Genomic DNA, 15,325 nt, shown 5'->3' with positions numbered 1-15,325 from the left:
TAACACTCATCATCATCACTCACAGCCAGGCTGAGCGCCGTTACCCAGCATGCTCAGCGTGCTCAGAGTTAACACACAAACTTCATCCTGAACAGAAACATTAAGATCTGACTTATCACATGATGTCAGCACACACACACACACACACAGCAGACACACACACACACACACACACACACACACACACACACACAGACTCCGTTAACAGCTGTAGTGATGTTAAGAGTTGTTGAGTTTAAAAACTCATCTTGTTCCATCAGCGCGATATGATGACTTTACTGTGTGTGTGTGTGTGTGCGTGCGTGCGCATGTGTGCGTGCGTGTGTGTCTCCAAGGTGATGCTGTAGTGTGTCAGTGACTGATCACCTCGTCTCCTCCTACAAACCTTCAAACTTGAGTCACAGCGTCGCACTATCAGCCAATCAGAGCCCGCGACCTTGTGTGTGTGTGTGTATGTGTGTGTGTTGTGTCCTTCATCAAGGATTGTTTTCAGTGTGTGTGTGCGCTCGTTAACACACACACAGATGATTGTGTTGATGCATTGATGAGGACGTCCTGATCGATCTTTAACCCTTCAGCAGCGTTTCTTCTTCTTCTTCCTCACATTTTCACATTAAGAGGTGCCAGGTTCTGCAGGTTCTGTCTCTGGGTCCAGTTACAGTTAGAAGTCAGATGAAGAAGAACGTATTGTTCTGGCTCTTCTCTTCTTCTGTGGTTTTATTCTCCTGATCTCTCAGTAACTCTGGAGCTGCTCTTTCAGAATAAAAGCACCATGTTGACAGTTATTCAGAATGCGTTCGCTGCAGAGACGAAGCTGAGCTCGTCTTTCCTTACAGTCACCTTCATCATCATCATCATCATCATCGTGTGTGTGTGTGTGTGAGACTCTGATGCAGCTGTCAGCACTCTCTGCTCCCAACAGACACATGAGCAGAAAAATGTCAGATCCAATAAAAAACTGATGTTTTCTCCTCCAACAGCCAATCACAGAGCTTCACCTTCTGGAAAAAGGCAAAATAAATGTATATGTTGACAGGACAGGACAGGACGATGTGGAGTCTTGACTTTATGAGCAGGTTCCTGCTGGAACCTCTGCTCCTGTGATGGACAGGTGGGTTAGACACACACACACACACACACACACACACACACACACACACACACACACACACACACACACACACACGTAGAGAAGAAGAAGCTAACAGACAGCGAGGCTTTTATCCATCGTCCTACTTTAAAACATGTCACCTGAACAGACTGAAGCTGTCAGAGTCAACATCCATTTTCTTCAACACACACACACACACACACACACACACACACACACACACACACAGGGATCTACTACCTGACCACTAGAACCACCCACAAGTCTGAAGGAACCTCTTCGAGACCGCACACCTTTGAAAGATGCCTTAGAAAACCATTAGAACCACATACCACATACTCTCCAAAAGACAATTAGAACCTCTTCCAGCAGAACCTTGTCGTTGTCCACTGGGAACAGAACTCTGTCCTGCAGACAGACAACAGCTCAGCTCACGGCTTCATCACAGACTCTCACCTGCAGCGACCTTGTCAGACGCAGAGAGGACGAAGAGGTGAAACAGGACGAAGACATTCTGACAGAGAATCCGTCTGCAGCTCCACTGCTGTTATTCTGTTTCATTATCATTCATTAAATCTGCCTCGTTATCTCAAACAACAGGATTTCAGACAGAACCAAACAGAAACTGTCAGCTGATGACCGTCGGTCTCACTGAAACAACTTCCTGTCAGATATTATCAGCTGGAGCTGGAAACAAGTCACTGCTGCTGTGCAGCCGCCTGGTTCTGAAGATCCGATCAGCAGTCAAGTTTCAAACTGACAAAGTTTTGTTGAGAATCTTGTAACAGGGAAGACGTTAACAAGTTCAGTCTGAGAACAAGAGAAGAAGCAGAGCTTTCACCTCTGATTGGTCCAATCATGCCACAGGACCACCGGCTGATCGATGACATCACCAGCGGGGCTCTTTTGATCCATCGATCTGAGATAACTGGGCCTGAGCTGCAGCTCTGAACACTTCATCTGTCATCATGCTGATCCAAGAGCACGCCAACACCAACACTGGACACAACATGGCCGTCGCTGTCAGTGATGGAGTGTTTATCTAACGTTAGCGATGACGCACAGACGTCGAGGACGCCGTTTAAATCTGAGGTTCTTCTTCTTCACATGAAAACAATCAGATTAATTTGCTGGCCTCCTCTGCCCCCTGCTGGATCAATATCTCATCCTCACAGCACATGAGTGTATGAGGCCACGTCGTCACCTCATGATGACAAACAGGAAGTGGTTTGTAAACAGCCTTCCGCTGAACACCTGAGGCAGCTGTGTCAACTGAAACTATGGTTTATTTTTAAAAGGTGCAATATCTAAGAGGCATATCACCAAGGTAACCGCTAACTGCTGCTAACTAGAGATGCCATTAGCTAGTTAGCTCAGTTAGCCATGCATCTAGTGGTACAGCCTGGGAGCTCTCTGTCTCAGGGACCTGTTGGTGTTTATATTCTGACCTGAAAGTTTAAAAATCGACAAAAAACCTTTGAATCTCTTAAAATCTGTTCTTTTAGTCAAGACGAGCTGTTTGCTAACACTGTTAGCTAACACTGTTAGCTCAGCAGCTACAGGTTTCATGTTAATAAATGTGTAAATCCTCCTCAGATCAGGTTGTGATGTGTTCTCTGCTGCAGACTGATCACAGCAGACGAGCTGATGGAGACATCTGATGTTTAAATCAAGTCTCAGCTGCTTCAGTTGTTCAGCAGAACGCTGCAGCTCTGTTTTACTGTGAAGCTCCAGAAAGATGATGTTTGGGCGCCCTGTTCCTTTAATCCCAGTGTTTGTTACCATGTTAATGACAGATGTTATAAGACGGTCTAAAGACAGAAGCAGTGGTGTCAGACTCTCCCTCAGGTGGTGAAGTCACTGTTTCTGTTTCTGCTCCTTTAAAAAACCTCTAACTCTGCAGTGCATGCTGGGATACACTGCAGCTCCCAGAGGACTCGTAAATCATCCAGTTTTATTCACAAACAGCTGGAGCTGAGATGTTTTAGTGCTCATTGATCAGCTGGTGATTGACGGGTAATAAGAGTTGACTCCACCTCCATCCATCTGATTTATCTCACCTGTCAGGGAACTAACCCCGCCCCCTCCTCTCTCTCTCGGTCTGTGTGACTCACTCGCTCGCCTCAACACAACCTCTGTCACTCGACCATCTCTGAACCCTGCGACATCTCACTCTGCACAAAATACTTTGAGAGGAAACTTCCTTCAAACAACAATTCACTTCATGTGTGTGAGAGAGAGAGAGAGAGTGTGTGTGTGTGTGTGTGTGTGTGTGTGTGTGTGTGTGTGTGTGTGTGTGTGAGAGAGAGAGAGAGAGAGAGAGAGAGAGTGTGTGTGTGTGTGTGTGTGTGTGTGTGTGTGTGTGTGTGTGTGTGTGAGAGAGAGAGAGAGAGAGTGTGTGTGTGTGTGTGTGTGTTGGCTGTTTGTTCACTTTCTGTTTGAACAGATTAAAAAGCCAAAAAGCCTTCAGTGGCGGTTTAATCACCATGTCTGATCCTTTAGCCCTGCAGGCAACACAATACATGATAATCCAGCACACACACACACACACACACACACACACACACACACACACACAGTTTATGAGTCATATTTCAGGAGGGATTTTTCAGTTTATCATTTTTCCTCCTCGGTGAAGATAAATGCTGCTCAGATGTTTGACTCCACTAAATGTATGTGTTTATTCACATCATAGATTCATTTCATTTGTTTCATCCATAATAATAATAATAATAATAATAATAATAATAATAATAATATCTGATATCATTTACTAATATAAAATTACAGCAGGCAGTCAACACTTTTTACATTTACAAAACATTTTCAATTCATCTCAGTCGTCTCCATGGTAAGTGACCAATCTCACGCCGTGAAATATGACGTGTCAGCAACAAAACTAAATCCTCCGGAAGCCTGATGCTAGCCTGTAGCTAGCCCAGCATTAGCCTGTAGCTAGCCCAGCATTAGCCTGTAGCTAGCCCAGCATTAGCCTGTAGCTAGCCCAGCATTAGCCTTTAGTGTCACCTTCAGACTCTTCTCCTGTGTGATGAGACGATCCGCTGACTGGTCCCAGAGGAAACTCTGACAGCGTCGGACATGTTGGTTCATTTTCTCTTTCAGAGATCCTTTATTGATGTGTTGGTGAGGAGGGTTCACTCTGCACAGATCAGAGGAACTGAACTTTGTGACAAACTGAGTTTCTCTCTTCTGTAGTTTAGTGTTTGTTGAAATACCGACACTGCTGGGTAACATTTCCAAATGAATGAATGAATCAAGTTCTGACAGGAGACGGGTTGTGTCTCAGTATAATCTGAGAATAATGTATCCACTGCTTTACAGACTCTTGTTGAGTCTGCTGTTGTTTTCTCTTCTGCTACAACTGTGCCAGTGACACCAAAGATCAGAACCACAGACCGGCTGTCTCACCTGCAGCAGGTGGAATGTGGTCACTAGGTGATCTTTTACAGGCCGACACAGGTTTAAAACCCAGTGTAGAAAAAGCGGCATCACTGAGGAGCTCACTGAAGATGAATTCTCCTCCAACAGATCACCTGGTTGTTCAGTGGTCCAGGTGTGAGGAGGTGCTGGTCTGAGGTGCAGCAGGTTTGTAGCGGTGTGGCTCAGAGACGCGGCTGCAGGCCTGAAAGCTGATCTGATGACAGCGACTGTTTAAAACCAGTTTACAGTCATTAGTCAGGCAGCAGAGGGAGAGTGAGCTCTCACACTCACTCAGCTCATTAGGGGGATTTTCACGGCTGGAGACCCGGCGGCCGCCTGTCGGGTCAAAGGTCAGCGCTGCAGCTCCGGACCGACACGTAATCCGGCTTTTCAATTAGTTGCGTTCGAAGTGTTTCGCAGCCTCGAAGGGACGAGACCAAAAATTAGATTTATTTTCTCGTCCTCCAGGATGAGACAAAACTCCACTCTTCTTCTGCTCTCTTCCCCCAGGACGGCATTTATTTTCTGTTATCTTCACTCCATCTCCCTACCCCCCCCCATCCCCCCTCCTCCTCCCTCCCTCCTCCTCCTCTGGCAGGAGGATGAGTAAGAGTCTGAATGGAGCAGCAGAGGAGAGATTAGTGAAGAATGAAATAGCCTGAATATTTTCAGAAGCTGTCTCTTGGTCCCCTCTGCCAGCTTCAGTAAACCTCCTCTGATCCAGAATCACTGACGGTCCTCTGTACTTCTGAGGTCCAGTAACATGAAGGTGACGCTGGCACCGGTCTGATCCTCTCAGGAGACTGTTTGTCTGGGTCCTCTCGAGGTTTCCCTCCTGGGTCACATGTCTCATGATTGATTTAACATTCTCACGTCTCTGTCCTGTTTGTGACTCTGCAGCTGCAGTCTGTCGTCACCTGGACCTCCTCAGAGCAGGAAACACTCAACACCTGTGCTCACCTGCAGCCCCTCTGACCAGGAGGGCATGTGCTCACCTGGGTCGGTCTGTTGGGCCTCTAACATTTCTGTGTCATCAGATCAGTTTGTAGTTCCTCTCTTCTGTCTTAGTGATTATCAGTTTCCTGTTGAGAGGCTCAGAGGACCAGTATGAGGACCGGTATGAGGTCCGGTACTAGGACCAGTATGAGGACCGGTACTAGGACCAGTATGAGGACCGGTACTAGGACCAGAATGAGGACCAGAATGAGGACCAGAATGAGTTGATCTGGCTCGACTCGCTCAGAACTTCTTCGACAGAAACTAAAGAAACTAGACGGGTGAAGCAAATTTGAGGAGAATAAAACTGTAGCTTCAAAATTCTGCTGCAGAAAACATTAAAAACATCCAGAATTATTGTTTCAGTCTGTATTAAAACATCTTCCTCCTCCCCATCTCCTCCTCCTCCTCAGAATATTTTACTGATTTCTTCATCGGCTGAAAACTTTTCTGCTTCGAGCTGAAGTTAAAACTTTTCTGCAATTTGGAGGAAAAATGTCCTTTGCTAGATTACTGAATCTTTAACTTCTCAGAAGAAGAAACATCCAGACCTGCTGCTGAACATGAGCCAATCAGATCAATCAATCAGTTCTGCTCCAATCAATACAGCACACACACACACACACACACACACACACACACACACACACACACACACACATTGTCTTGTCACCATGTGAGGACCTGAGTTATGTCCCCAGATGGGAGGACGGTCCTCATATCACCAGTATAAAGTCAGGTCTCCTTCTTCTTCCTCCTCTTCTTCTTCTTCTTTAGAGCAGGATGATAAATAAAACGTTCACGTTCATTCCCTCTCAGAGATGTTTACGAGGTCAAAGGTCAGCTGGCAGATCATCGATCACAGAGTGAACTGATTGATCGTGTTGGAGGGAACTCATTTTTCAATATTCCTCATTTAGTCATTGAGAAGTTTTATACCTCCTGTTGTTTTCCTCTTCAGTGAGTGATTAACTAATGATGTCTCCTCCTGATGTGTCAGCAGCTGATTGGTCACTGAGGTTTAAAGACATGTTTTTTATGTTTGTGATCCGAGATCAGAATTTTCTTTGTTGTTGTTTTAATACTTTCACAAGCTTTGTTTGTTTGTTTTGTTGTTCCTGGACAGTTTTATTTCCTGTAATTAACACAATAAAAGAAGAAAAAAAACAAATCTGTACGATATGAATAAACACATGACAAACAGATGAACCGGAGGTCAGCTGGTGGTCCGTGGCCCACATGTGGCCCTGCAACCACCTCATTCTGGCCCTCTAACCCTCACCCTCACCCTGTGCAGGCTAATTAGCTCATTTATTAGTTATGTCTGTCAATAAGGACACAACTATGGAGGCCTCGTTTCCTCTTCCTGTGATAATGACAGTTTGTTTTTTTGTCACCAACACTGAACAAATGTTGTTTTCTTGAGATATATATATCTATATATGTGTGTGTGCGTGTGTGTTACTGTGTGATGTGTGTTCAGCGCTCAAGTACAAACTCGGTGTGATGCAGCTGGAACATTTGACCCGGTGGGCTGGTGGAGCAGACGTGTTTATCAGAATCAAACCGACTTCACTTGTTAAACAATAAAATGTTTTTATCTTTATTCTGCAGATTGTTTGTGACTTTCACAGCTGAAGAAGAAACAAACAGGAGATGAAAATAAAGAGCTGCTTTGTTGCAGCACGTTTAAATCCGGAGACATCTGGATGGTGAAAGTTCAGCCGCTCTGAAACAAACAGTATGATTTCTGTTTCTACCACAATACTTTATTAATATCTGAACTCATTTGTGAGCTGGAGAAGTTTATCAATAAGATTATTGATCTGTCAGTGCTGAAAGTCGGTCGTCACAATGGCTCACAATTTAACAAAGTTACTAGAGAAGATTAAAACAAGAATAAGTGAAGTGGAGCTCAGGACAGGATGTGAGACTGTCACTGGACGGAGATGTGAAGGATCAATATATACATATAGTGATATATAAACATAGAGATATATACATATGGAGAGATATATAAATATAGGGATATATAAATATATAGATATGTAATTACAGAGATATGTAAATATAGAGATGTATGAAGATGTTTCAACGCGTGTGTGTGACTGAAGATATAAATAACCCGACAGAGAAACGAGCTGCTCGCTCTTTATGGACTGAACCAGGATCTGCTGCGAGCCCTCAGAGACGCTGTGACATCACAGCTCAGAGAGAGGGGGGTGGGGAGGTGAACTTGAATATCAAGATAAAGGTGGTTTTATACACCCACCCACCCCCTTGAAGGAGGCTGAGAGGAGCTGGAGGTCGAAGGATCGACTCGTAATAAAAAAGATAGTTCAGCACCAGAAGACAGTTTATTCTCTCAATCAGCTGCTCACTGCAGGAGGACTCGCATAGTGAGAGGAGGAGGAGGAGGAGGAGATGGTGGTCTGTGTGTGTGTGTGTGTGTGTGTGTGTGTGTGTGTGTGTGTGTGTGTGTGTGTGTGTGTGTGTGTGTGTGTGTGTGTGTGTGAATATAATGGGAGTATCTGGGAGGATATAAGTAGAAATACTTGGGGGTTACAGAGTTAATTAAACACAGAGGACACACACACACACGCATACACACACACACTGCAGTCCCTCGGTCCCTCGTCCAATCTACATCTGACTTCATTTGCATCAGCTCATATTAAACGTATTGTCTTAAACAGCAACGAAACTGTTCAGACTGGACATACACACACACACACACACACAAACACAACAGTGTTAATGATTTTCTCAGCACTCTAACTTGCCTCGTTCATCTTTCTCTGGACGAGTTTGAGGCTGAAAAATGAAGTGAACAGTGATTGACAGCTGATTCTCCATCCTAACACGCTGTATGTTACAAGATAGAGGGAGGTCTACCAATCACAAACAAGCTGATCATCCAAACATACCAACTGATCCTGGATCCTTAACTTAATGCTGAATTTACAACAAGGACACAATGATTCTGGCCTGGCCTGGCGTGGCGTGAGTAATTGAAGCGCTCACTGGGTCCGGCTCACTAGCAGCTAGAAGATCAGCTGGCTCCGCCTCAGCTCTCTGTAATCACATAATGGCTCGGCCTGCTGGGAGTTGTGGTTTCTGAGCGTGCCAGTCTGAAGAGCTTCAGTGTCGACAGAGGAGACCAACATTAAACTGACCGCAGCACTGTGAAGACGAGTTATGAGACCGGACTCTTCAGTTACAGCCGATCCCGTCTTGTGTTTCCTCTGAGGACGCGGATGCAGGTGAACATTTAATGAGCTGCCAGGAGACTTAATCTGCCGCTATGCTAACAACTGTTAGTGCTCATCTACAGACTCCTCTTCAGGTTTGTTGTTTCCGTCCCAGCAGGACTTCTAACACTCCCACCACCGAACACACTTTCTAATACTAACTTAATTATCCAGCATGTTTCTGAGCAGAGGAGGAAAACAGACCAAACTTCTTCCTACTAGTTCTGATGTACTGGAGCAAGTGGCTCCAGTGTTTGTGTGTGTGAGCTGTGGTGCTGCTCATATTTCAGTGTGGACTAGTGTTTGTGCTGCTCGCAGCAGAGACCCGGTGTTCGCTGACAAAGAATAAAATATGTCAGAGCGCTCTGTCAGAGGACAGCTGCACAGAAATCTGAATAAAAATGCACATAATCTGTGACTGTTCTGTGTCCCCACATGTTCTGTGACTTCTCAAAGTTCAGCAGTGAATCTGAAAACTACCTGAGAAACTCAGTGACTTCCTGTCTGCAGGACGAGTCTCTGACGGTCTGCTCACAGAGAGGACACTCGTTAACCCGTCATTCATTCGTTACATTTAAACATCTGCAGGAGGAACGATGACCCAATTTAAATTCTGAAGAAGATCATGTGATGGACCCAAAGCTTTAGAACAACTGTGAGCCGGACCATCAGATGAGTCAAGACGTGTGTTTGTGGAGACAGAACCAGGTGACTTAGTCCAAACCATGGAGTTATCCTGAAACTAACCAGGTGTTCTGGTTCCTGTCTCATCAGACCATCAGCACAGAAACTGAAGCTGAGGGAAGTTTTACTGTTCTGGGGTTTGTGCAAATGTTGTGACGTGTCGAATATGAGCTGAACGCAAAAAGACACAAAGTCAAGCTGCTGCTGTGAAATACGGCAGGTCATCTCTACTGATCCAGATGTGACAGCTGCCGGCGCTGACAACAGAGGTTGAAGCTGGTGATGATGAAGCTGGTGGTGATGAAGCTGATGGTGATGAAGCTGATGGTGATGAAGCTGGTGATGATGAAGCTGGTGATGATGAAGCTGATGGTGATGAAGCTGGTGATGATGAAGCTGGTGATGATGAACCTGATGGTGATGAAGCTGATGATGAAGCTGGTGATGAAGCTGATGTTGAAGCTGGTGATGAAGCTGATGGTGATGAAGCTGGTGATGATGAAGCTGATGGTGATGAAGCTGATGGTGATGAAGCGGGTGATGAAGCTGATGGTGATGAAGCTGGTGATGAAGCTGGTGATGATGAAGCTGATGGTGATGAAGCGGGTGATGAAGCTGATGGTGATGAAGCTGGTGATGATGAAGCTGGTGATGAAGCTGGTGATGATGAAGCTGATGGTGATGAAGCTGATGGTGATGAAGCTGGTGATGATGAAGCTGGTGATGATGAAGCTGGTGATGATGAAGCTGGTGATGATGAACCTGATGGTGATGAAGCTGATGGTGATGAAGCTGATGGTGATGAAGCTGGTGATGAAGAAGCTGATGGTGATGAAGCTGATGGTGATGAAGCTGGTGATGATGAAGCTGGTGATGAAGCTGGTGATGATGAAGCTGATGGTGATGAAGCTGGTGATGAAGAAGCTGATGGTGATGAAGCTGATGGTGATGAAGCTGGTGATGATGAAGCTGGTGATGAAGCTGGTGATGATGAAGCTGATGGTGATGAAGCTGATGGTGATGAAGCTGATGGTGATGAAGCTGGTGATGAAGCTGGTGATGATGAAGCTGATGGTGATGAAGCGGGTGATGAAGCTGATGGTGATGAAGCTGGTGATGAAGCTGGTGATGATGAAGCTGATGGTGATGAAGCTGATGGTGATGAAGCTGATGGTGATGAAGCTGGTGATGAAGCTGGTGATGAAGCTGGTGATGATGAAGCTGATGGTGATGAAGCTGGTGATGAAGAAGCTGATGGTGATGAAGCTGATGGTGATGAAGCTGATGGTGATGAAGCTGGTGATGAAGCTGGTGATGATGAAGCTGATGGTGATGAAGCTGATGGTGATGAAGCTGGTGATGAAGCTGGTGATGATGAAGCTGATGGTGATGAAGCTGATGGTGATGAAGCTGGTGATGAAGAAGCTGATGGTGATGAAGCTGATGGTGATGAAGCTGGTGATGAAGCTGATGGTGATGAAGCTGATGGTGATGAAGCTGGTGATGAAGCTGGTGATGATGAAGCTGATGGTGATGAAGCTGATGGTGATGAAGCTGGTGATGAAGAAGCTGATGGTGATGAAGCTGATGGTGATGAAGCTGGTGATGAAGCTGGTGATGAAGCTGGTGATGAAGCTTTGTGCTGCAGATTCTCCTCCCTGATGTTCTGATCCGAGCCATCACATTAACAGAGCGCTCGCAGCATCACAGCTAATCTGCTCGCTCTCTAACAGCGCTGTGATGAGGCGCCGCGCTGTCATTGGCTGACTGAGGTCCTGATGAATAGCAGCGCTTTCTCAGAGTGCAGACGATAATCTGTAAGCCTCTGCGCCTCTTCATCTCATCCTCCTCCTCTTCTTCTCCTCATGTGAGGTCGATTTGTGTCACGTGCTGTTCAAGTGTGATGAGGATGAAGATGATCAGAGATCACAGGAAGCTGCAGCGATTGATACTGAATCTATGACATGCTTTTAGAACCACAGTTCTGATCAACCTCACACAGAACATTTCTCTTTGAGTACAGATCTGAACCTCAGTTTTGTTTGTGGTATCAAATATTAGTATGCATCACAGGTGAGGTGGTCACAGGTGAGGTGATCCTACTGTGGTGAACATGAGGAGCAGTTAGCAGCTGCAGAGACGTCCATTTGCAGGACATTACACACCAGGACAGAAACGCTCACATGTGATGAAGCAGTTTGATCAGAGCAGCTGAGGGAGGAGCAGTAACGAGCAGCTGATGGGACTCATCTGTCTCTACTAACCTGATCAGCTAATGAGTGCAGAGACACGATGAGGACGAGGACGATGAGGACGAGGACGATGAGGACGAGGACGCCGCAGCACTCAGCCTGATAAATAATTATGTTTCAGTGACACAGAGGAGGTGAAGTGAGGCGTCAAGGAGATGATCGGTTTCCACGGTGACCGTGATGCTTCAAGACGTGTTTGTTTGACAGCAGCAGGTTATTGTGCATGAACCCAACAGAACCATAACCACAGACATGAAACTGGACACTGAACATAAAGAAATACAAAACTCACCAAGTAACTGGGAGCATCATAACTGTTCTGTTCTGTCTGTGTGCAGGAGATGTCCAGACCCTGAGGCGGACCATGAGCTGAAGAGTCTGCAGGTTTATTAAAGGTTACGATGATATTTGTTGGAGATTTTTATGACAGTTAGTCTTTGTTGCCTCTGTGATTCACATTGTCAGCTCAACTCTGAAGCTTTTAATCAGCAGATCTGCTCTGAGGATGAAAGTCAGAATGATCGATCAGCATCTGTGTGCATCTCAACATCAAGCCCCATTAAAGCAGACATGCTCTGTAACACACCTCCAATCAGAAGAGGATGGAGAGGCTCCGCCCACAGCAGCACCAGCTGACACACCAACAACAACACAGAGACCAGCAGGAGTTTGTTTACATCCAGTCTGATTGATGACAAAAGAAGAGACGATAAATGATTTCACACTGGAGGAGCTTTCTGCCCTCAGCTGTTCATCAGCTGTTCATCTACTGTTCATCAGCTGTTCATCGGCTGGTCATCTACTGTTCATCTACCGTTCATCTGCCGTTCATCAGCTGTTCATCAGCTGTTCATCAGCTGTTCATCAGCTGTTCATCTACCGTTCATCTGCTGTTCATCAGCTGTTCATCAGCTGTTCATCAGCTGTTCATCAGCTGTTCATCTGCTGTTCATCTACCGTTCATCAGCTGTTCATCAGCTGTTCATCTACTGTTCATCTACCGTTCATCTGCTGTTCATCCACTGTTCATCTACCGTTCATCTGCTGTTCATCTACTGTTCATCAGCTATTCATCAACCGTTCATCTGCTGTTCATCTACTGTTCATCAGCTGTTCATCTACCGTTCATCTACTGTTCATCTACCGTTCATCTGCTGTTCATCAGCTGTTCATCTACCGTTCATCAGCTGTTCATCTACTGTTCATCTACCGTTCATCTACTGTTCATCAGCTGTTCATCTACTGTTCATCTACTGTTCATCAGCTGTTCATCTGATGTTCATCTGCCGTTCATCTTCTGTTCACCAGCTGTTTATCTACTGTTCATCAGCCGTTCATCAGCTGTTCATCTGCCGTTTATCTACTGTTCATCTGCTGTTCATCTACTGTTCATGAGCTGTTCATCAGCTATTCATCTACTGTTCATGAACTGTTCATCAGCTATTCATCTACTGTTCATCAGCTGTTCATCTGTCGTTCATCTACTCTTCATCTACTGTTCATGAGCTATTCATTAAATATTCATCTACTGTTCATGAGCTGTTCATGAGCTATTCATTAAATATTCATCTACTGTTCATCAGCTGTTCACCTGCTGTTTATCTACTGTTCATCTGCTGTTCATCAGCTGTTGGGAACCAGTTTGAATTCCAAACGTGATGTTTTCCAACACTAAGCGAATGTTTCTGTGTGTTCAGAGCATTAACACAACCTTGTAATTAAACTGACAATTGAACATAAAGAAACGTTTCAACATTTCTGTGGTTTGGAGAAATGTCCACTGGTGACTTGTACTCAGCTGATTGGATCAGAACTTTATGAACCCGTCAGCTCAACCACATCCATAATGTCGAGTCGTCATGAATCCTGCCGTGTTTCTGTTCAGCAGCTCAGATATCGTTCATTTTAATCCTCGCTGTGTGTTTTATTTATAGCTCTGTGTTTGTGATCATGTGAGTGCTGCGTGTGTGAATTAGCATGTGTTAGCATGAACATGTTGAATCATGCATGTTGATGTGTTTCAGGCTCATTATCTTCAATCAGAGACACGCACTCTCTGTTATGTGACGAACACACGGGATGCTGGGTAATTTATGGACACGCGATGACAAGAAGACAAACAGAGAGAACAACGAAGGCAACAACAGGTTACCTGCTGTAGATGAAGAGCTCTGCTCGTCTGCTACAGTTTATACACAGATTCCAAGGGCAGCTTTATGAGTGTTTCCAGGAAATACACCAAGCCGGCAGCAAGGAAACTGTTTTTGTCCAGCAGATACACAGAGCCTGATTCATAATTCATGTTATTAAAGAAAGTAGAGATGATGTGAAGTGTGTGTGTGTGTGTGTGTGTGTGTGTGCGTGTGTGTGTGTGTGTGTGTGTGCGTGTGCACGTTTGTGTGTGTGCGTGTGTGTGTGCATGTCTCGTCTCAGCAGGAGTCGACACCTGCTGATGTTTCACCTGCACCAGGAGCTCCTGCAGCTTTAACCACTTCCTGTCTGTTTGTCCATCACACAAACGAGTTTGTAGTTTTCTATCACTGATATTGAACCAGATTAATAATAGTTATTGATCCTGTCATCAGATGTTTGTATCCTCACAGAGTGGACGGATCTTAAATGTGTCAACATGCAGGTGAAGTTCTGTGTGAGAACAATGTTTGAATGTTTCTGTGAACAGAGAACAGACAGAGGAGAACCTGGAACCTTCTCAAGGACCTCTACAAACTCTTTAAGGACCTCTTAAAGACCTCCTCAAGGACCACTGTCACATCTTTAAAGATCTCCCCGTCCTCATTAAATCTATGTCAATAACAATTTGTTTTCACACTAATGAGGGTCAAAGATCATGATCTCAGCTGACTGCACTGTGTAATCTATTACCTACATGTTAGTAATAGAATACATGTTTAGAATAAACCACCCTTCGTGTTCCACACACATTCATTTCTGTCTGATTGTGATAAAATCGCATCACATTGAATCTAAACTAACAAAAACATGAAGCTGACTCATCATCAGCCAGAGCTGATCCTCATAGAACTGATCCTCACAGAGCTGATCCTCATAGAACTGATCCTCACTGAGCTGATCCTCACTGAGCTGATCCTCACAGAGCTGATCCTCACTGAGCTGATCCTCACTGAGCTGATCCTCACAGAGCTGATCCTCTGACCGTCAATAAACTGTTTTATCTCTTCAGCTCGCTCTTCTTCTTCTGTGGTTTGGAAGATTTAAAGGCCGACTCATCAGAAACTTGCTGACGTTAGCGACTCAGATAATCATTTAGAAGAGAAGAAAACATTAAAGCGTCTCTTCTTCGTCTTCTCTCTGTTTTGTGAGTGAATCTGCAATTAAATGAATGTTTTCACGTCGACCGGCAGCAGCTGATGATTCTGCTGCTGCAGCAGTCGGGAAACAAAATAGGAATCAGAGTTATTACAGGACGAGAGGAAACTTCATCCACTGCTGAGTTCATTTCACTACATGGAGGAATGAAGCTCAGCTGTGAAAACACAAACTGAAGGAGTCTGCCTTTATCTTCCTTTTGCTGCTTCAGCTTATAATGTGAGTTCAAACTGAATTGAAAA

General features: G+C 45.0%; 1 protein-coding gene across 1 annotated transcript in view; it reads right to left on the bottom strand.

Moving 5' to 3' along the window:
• LOC119032491 (potassium voltage-gated channel subfamily D member 2-like) overlaps positions 1 to 15,325 on the bottom strand; it is a 36,489-nt gene that overhangs the window by 7,801 nt on the left and 13,363 nt on the right. The gene's annotated exons all lie outside the window — the stretch shown is intronic.

Source organism: Acanthopagrus latus, chromosome 14 (assembly GCF_904848185.1).
Source record: "Acanthopagrus latus isolate v.2019 chromosome 14, fAcaLat1.1, whole genome shotgun sequence".
NCBI classification, from domain to species: Eukaryota; Metazoa; Chordata; class Actinopteri; order Spariformes; family Sparidae; genus Acanthopagrus; species Acanthopagrus latus.
This window is presented reverse-complemented; position numbering and strand designations above follow the sequence as displayed.